The sequence below is a fragment of the Capsicum annuum genome, unplaced genomic scaffold (genome assembly GCF_002878395.1).
Source record: "Capsicum annuum cultivar UCD-10X-F1 unplaced genomic scaffold, UCD10Xv1.1 ctg40993, whole genome shotgun sequence".
In the NCBI taxonomy this organism is placed as follows: domain Eukaryota; kingdom Viridiplantae; phylum Streptophyta; class Magnoliopsida; order Solanales; family Solanaceae; genus Capsicum; species Capsicum annuum.
This window is the reverse complement of record NW_025848289.1, coordinates 658-6155: the sequence shown is the minus strand read 5'-3', so window position 1 is coordinate 6155 and position 5498 is coordinate 658. Positions and strand designations below refer to the sequence as shown.

Below are 5498 nucleotides of genomic sequence, written 5' to 3'. Positions count from 1 at the left end.
TTGTTGTGAGAATTCTTAATTCATGAGTTGTAGGGAGGGATTTATGTCACCACAAATAGAGACTAAAGAAAGTGTTGGATTCAAAGTTGGTGTTAAAGAGTACAAATTGACTTATTATACTCCTGAGTACCAAACCAAGGATACTGATATATTGGCAGCATTCTGAGTAACTCCTAAACCTAGAGTTCCACCTGAAGAAGCAGGGGTCGCGATAGCTGCCGAATCTTCTAATGGTACATGGACAACTGTATGGACTGATGGACTTACCAGTCTTGATCGTTACAAAGGCCGATGCTACCGCATCGAGTGTGTTGTTTGAGAAAAATATTAATATATTGCTTATGTAGTTTACCCTTTAGACCTTTTTGAAGAAGGTTCTGTTACCAACATGTTTACTTCCTATGTAGGTAATGTATTAGGGTTCAAATCCCCATGCACTCTACGTTTATAAGATTTGTGAGCCCCTCCTACTTATATTAAAACTTTCCAAGGTCCGCCTTATGGGATCCAAGTTAAAAGAGATAAATTGAACAAGTACGGTCGGCCCCTGTTAGGATGTACTGTTAAACCTAAATTGGGGTTATTTATTAAAAACTATGGTAGATATGTTTATGAATGTCTTCATGAAGGACTTGGTTTTACCAAAGATAATGAGAACAAGAACTCACAACTATTTATGCATTGGAGAGATCATTTCTTATTTTGTGCCGAAGCACTTTATAAAGCACAGACTGAAATAGCTGAAATCAAAGGGCATTACTTGAATGCTACTGTAGGTACATGCAAAGAAATGATCAAAAGAGCTATATTTGCTAGAGAATTGGGCGTTCTGATCGTAATGCATGACTACTTAGTGGGGGGATTCACCGCAAATACTAGTTTGGCTCATTATTACTGAGATAATGGTCTACTTCTTCATATCCACCATGCAATACATGCGGTTATTAATAGATAGAAGAATCATGGTATGCACTTCCAGGTATTAGCAAAAACGTTACGTATGTTTGGTGGAGATCATATTCACTCTGGTACTGTAGTAGGTAAACTTGAAGGTGAAAGAGACATAACTTTAGGCTTTGTTGATTTATTGTGTGATAATTTTGTTGAACGAGATCGAAGTTACGATAGTTATTTCACGCAAGATTAGATCTCTTTACGTGGTGTTCTACCTGTGGCTTCGGGAGGTATTCATGTTTGGCATATGCCTACTCTGACCGAGATCTTTGGGGATGATTTCGTACTACAGTTTGGTGGAGGAACTTTAGGACATCCATGGGGTAATACGCCAGGTTCCATAGCTAATCGAGTAGCTCTAGAATCATATGTAAAAGCTCGTAATGAAGGATGTAATCTTTCTCGGGAAGGTAATGATATTATTTGCGAGGCTTCTAAATGGAGCCCGGAACTAGCTGCTGCTTGTGAGGTATGGAAAGAGATTGTATTTAATTTTGCAGCAATGGACGTTTTGGATAAGTAAAAATAGTAGACATTAGCAGATAAATTAGCAAGAAATAATGAAGGATAAGGAGAAAGAACACAAGTAATTATCCTTTTTTCTCTTAATTGAATTGTAATTAAACTCGGCCTAATCTTTTACCAAAAGGATTGAGCCGAATACAACAAAAATTCTATTGCATATATTTTGACCAAGTATATACTTACCTAGATATACAAGATTAGAAATACAAAATCTAGAAAACTAAATAAAAATCTAAGACTCAAATCTTTCTATTGTTGTCTTGGATCAACAATAAATCCTACGGATTCTTAGGATTGGTATATTTTTTTCTATCCTGTAGTTTGTAGTTTCCCTGAATCAAGCCAAGTAGCATAATTCTTTCTACCCATCCTGTATATTGTCCCCTTTGTTCTGTTCCCTGTTGAAATGGAATCTTAATTTATTACTTATTATTTTATTAGATTTTAGATTAGTTAGTGATTAGATATTAGTATTAGACAAGATTTTAAGAAAATTTTTTGATTTCTTTATAGGAGTATAGGAGAGGACAAATCTCTTTTTTTAACGCAACTTTGACACGGCATAGGAGAAACCGCCCTTTATCAAAAATAATATTATTATATTTATATTATTTTTAATAATAAAAGGGGGTTTTGACATATTAATATACAGTGAAGTGTTCCCTAGATTCAGAACTTTTTTTCAATAATCACTAATAATCCTAGTGATTGGATTTCTATGATTAGTCTGATAGGAAATAAGATATTCAAATAAATAATTTTTTAGTCAATGACTATTCATCTATTGTATTTTCATGCAAATAGGGGCAAGAAAACTCTATGGAAATATGGTGGTTTAATTTGATGTTGTTTTAGAAGGAGTTTGAACGCAGGTGTGGGCTAAATAAATCAATGGTCAGTCTTGGTCCTATTGAAAATACCAGTGAAGATCCAAATCGAAAAGTGAAAAACATTCCTAGTTGCAGTAATGTTGATTATTTATTCGGCCTTAAAGACATTTGGAATTTCATCTCTGATGACACTTTTGTAGTTAGTGATAGGAATAGAGATAGTTATTCTATCTATTTTGATATTGAAAATTAGATTTTTTAGATTGACAACGATCATTCTTTTCTGAGTGAAAAAGTTATTTTTATAGTTATCGAAACTAGAGTTATCTGAATAATGGATTTAGGGGCGAAGATCCCTACTATAATTCTTACATGTATGATACTTAATATAGTTGGAATAATCACATTAATAGTTGCATTGATAATTATCTTTAGTCTCAAATCTGTATAGATACTTTCATTATAAGTGGTAGTGAGAATTACAGTGACAGTTACATTTATAGGGCCGTTTGTGGTGGTGAAAGTAAAAATAGTAGTGAAAACGAGGGTTCCAGTATACAAACTCACACAAAGGGCAATGATTTAAATATAAGAGAAAGTTCTAAGGGCAGTGATTTAACTATAATAGAAAGTTCTAAGGGCAGTGATTTAACTATAAGAGAAAGTTCTAATGATCTCGAGGTAACTCAAAAATACAGGCATTTGTGGGTTCAATGTGAGAATTATTATGGATTAAATTATAAGGAATTTTTTAAATCAAAAATGAATATTTGTGAACAATGTGGATATCATTTAAAAATGAGTAGTTCGGATAGAATTGAACTTTTGATCGATCCGGGTACTTGGGATCCTATGGATGAAGACATGGTCTCTCTGGATCCCATTGAATTTTATTTGGAAGAGGAGCCTTATAAAGATCGTATTGATTCTTATCAAAGAAAGACAGGATTAACCTAGGCTGTTCAAACGGGCATAGGCCAACTAAATGGCATTCCCGTAGCAATTGGGGTTATGGATTTTCAGATTATGGGGTTAGTATGGGATCCGTAGTTCGAGAGAAAATCACCCGTTTGATTAAACACACTGCCAATCAAATTTTATCTCTTATTATAGTGTGTGCTTCTGGGGGGCACGCATGCAGGAAGGAAGCTTGAGCTTGATGCAAATGGATAAAATATCATCTGCTTTATATGATTATCAATTAAATAAAAATTATTTTATGTATCAGTCCTTACATCTCCAGCAACTGGTGGAGTGACAGCTAGTTTTGGTATGTTGGGGGATATCATTATTGCCGAACCTAATGCCTATATTGCATTTGTAGGTAAAAGAGTAATTGAACAAACATTGAATAAAACAGTACCCGAAGGTTCGCAAGCAGCTGAATACTTATTCTAGAAGGGTTTATTCGACCTAATTGTACCACATAATCTTTTAAAAAGCATTCTGAGTGAGTTGTTCAAGCTCCATGCCTTTTTTCCCTTTGAATCAAAAATCAAGCAAAATCAAGTAGAGAACTATGGCCATTATTTTATTTTATTTGTGTTTGTAGCAAAAAAGTAGTTAGTTTATCGAAATCAAAGTAAATAAGATAATAGTAACTAAGATAATAATGGCCCTTTCTTAGGTGATAAAAGATCTAATTGTAGAAAGAATCAAAACAAGAGTTGACGATAACTCTCTTTTGACCTATATTCCTGATTACGAATCAAGAAGCCTTTATCACCAAGAGTGAGTTCTTCCTTTCATGAAATTAGAAAAATAAAATGAATTTCTTCATGTATTAGGTATATAATTTGAAATTAAAATATAGATAATAGAGTTATGTATCTTTCTCTATCTCCCGAAAAACATTTTAGCTAGAAATTCATGTTGGGTCAGATTCGAACAAATCTTTCGATAATCTCATTATCTATTTTTAGAAAATTAGAAGACAACAATAAAAGACAAAGAAATGAAGACAAATAATAAATTTTATTATGATACATATCTTTCTCATGTAAGAGATGAATAAGTCCATTTACTTTGTTCTACATTCTTTGCACTTATTCATATTCTACGTACTCAGTTAAATTTAGATATATACATACTTAGATCTATACTAAGAATTTCAAATTCTTCAAATTCTATTAATAATAAATATCATCTAATTAGAATTCAAATTCTTAATTTAATTATAATTATTTAATTCTTACAAGATATCTTTATTTATATAATAACATAATAACAGATTCAATATAGTAAATTGAGGTACCCCTTCTATGACAAATTTAGAACTTCCATCTATTCTTGGGCCGTTAGAAGGCCTAGTCTTTCCGGCAATTGCAATGGATTCTTTAATTATTCATATTCAAAAAAACAAGATTGCTTAGATCCGCTGGGACCCAATCTCATCCATATTTCTTTTGAAAACGTGTACTTGTATAATAACACGGATATCTATTTATTGGAATAGAGTATAACATGTGATTTCTATCGAACATAAAGGGAAAAACTCCTATGCGTACAGAAACATGATAGATAGATATATCCATTCTAGTAATTTTCAAATAGATCATGATCACTGGATGGCTGAAATATAGTCAGTTAATCTCTATTATATGTAATACCCCGAGAACTCTAACCAATAGTGCCACCATAACTCAAGCTTATGAGAAATAAATTATAGTGCTTTGGTTGTTTTCTGATCAAAGGTGATGTGTATTAAGTCCTCAAAGATGTCCTAGCAATTAGCTGAATCAAAACATCCCTTATCGATTGAATTCTTGAGAAAGCTTTTGGCATAGTCAACTTCAAATGAGTATATCTCTTGTTACACTAAGAAATTTTGAGCTCATGACCCACCAAAAGATATATAATTGAATTAACTTTTCAACGGTACCAAATTCACACAAATCCGGTATTGGAGTTAAAAGTTATGCCTATTTTACTCCAGTGTGTCAGCCTAGAAACTGTGTGACGACATTTTGTGATGACTTGTCACAAGTCTGACGTCTTGTCACAAAATGTCGTCACCTTAAGTAGAAAGTCATTGTAACTCCCCAAAAAATGGGTCCCGGAGCGTCACACGGTGCTTGAGGCTATGAGTAGCCCCAAGCTAATCCTTTGAGACATTTTCATTCAGTTCAACATAAATCAACGGGGTTTCCATAAATAACCCTCAAATATCACCAGAGTAATCATCATCCA

The 5498-nt window shown here is 33.2% G+C and overlaps 2 pseudogenes; both read left to right on the top strand.

Moving 5' to 3' along the window:
- Positions 1-20: 20 nt before the first annotated feature.
- LOC124891832 lies at positions 21-1477 on the top strand (annotated as a pseudogene).
- A 771-nt stretch (positions 1478-2248) lies between these two features.
- Positions 2249-3822, top strand: LOC124891833 (annotated as a pseudogene).
- Positions 3823-5498: the final 1676 nt, after the last annotated feature.